The sequence below is a fragment of the Equus quagga genome, unplaced genomic scaffold (assembly GCF_021613505.1).
Source record: "Equus quagga isolate Etosha38 unplaced genomic scaffold, UCLA_HA_Equagga_1.0 HiC_scaffold_5170_RagTag, whole genome shotgun sequence".
NCBI lineage: Eukaryota > Metazoa > Chordata > Mammalia > Perissodactyla > Equidae > Equus > Equus quagga.
In genome coordinates, this window is record NW_025793975.1 from 1 (window position 1) to 1,032 (window position 1,032).

Sequence of the window (1,032 nt, forward strand, 5' to 3'; positions counted from 1 at the left end):
ATCTTCAAGAGAGAATGTTATCTCCAACTTTGTTGGCTGCACTGAGCATATGAGAAAACAGAGCCAGAAGAACAGATGCTGAAGTGTCCCTGAGGGCTTGGAGAGGAAAGCCCTGATGTCACATGAAGATTCTTCCCCACCCCCGTCTCCACCTGCTCCTGGGTGCAGTCTCTGTGCTCTGTGGGTCTTTAGCACTAGTTGGTGGTCCTGAGTGCCACCTGCTGGTCTTGAGCATCCCCTGCAGGGCAGCCTCTCCTGTCCTACTAAAGGACATTTGTGTCTGTGCTTACACTGACTTCCTCTCTGTGTCTCTCACACAGTAATAAACGGCCGTGTCCTTGGTGGTCACGGAGCTCAGCTGCAGGGAGAACTGGTTCTTGGACGTGTCTCTGGAGATGGTGATGTGGCTCTTGAGGGATGGGCTGTAGTTAGTGCTACCACTATAAGCTATGCTCCCCATCCACTCCAGCCCCTTCCCTGGAGTCTGGCGATCCAGCTCCAGCCATAATAGCTGGTTGTGATGGAGCCTCCAGTGACAGTGCAGGTGAGGGAGAGGTGAGGGCTTCACCAGTCCTGGGCCCGACTCCTTCAGCTGCACCTGGGACAGGACACCTGGGGACAAGGAGAATCAGTCCTGTCAGTCACATGCATTCACAGCCATTCCCATTGACCCAGGTCTTACAGCAGAGACACTCACCTTGGGGAGCCGTCACCAGGCAAAGGAGAAGACCCAATAGCCTCATCTTCTTCTAGACTACACTCTTCCTTCCCCAGAGACCTCAGCCTCGTCTTAGGAGAGAGCTGTGAGCTCCCACAGCCCAAGAGTGGATTTTACGCTAGAGCTTGAAGAGAAATTTGCATGTGGGGAGCTCAGTCCTTATAAGGGGAAAGGGGTTGAAGCTCACCCTAGTCCTTCTACAGCCCCTATGGGTGTCTCTACACTTGTACTTATGTTCTGTGTAAGCCAGAGTATGGAAAGTACTGGTATTTGGTATTTGAGAATCCTTAGAGACAAGTCCCTGGAGACTGTAC

General features: G+C 52.5%; 1 pseudogene; it reads right to left on the reverse strand.

Annotated features, from left to right (window-relative positions):
- Nucleotides 1-316: 316 nt before the first annotated feature.
- On the reverse strand, nucleotides 317-788 carry LOC124232376 (immunoglobulin heavy variable 4-61-like; annotated as a pseudogene).
- Between the last annotated feature and the right edge of the window lie 244 nt (nucleotides 789-1,032).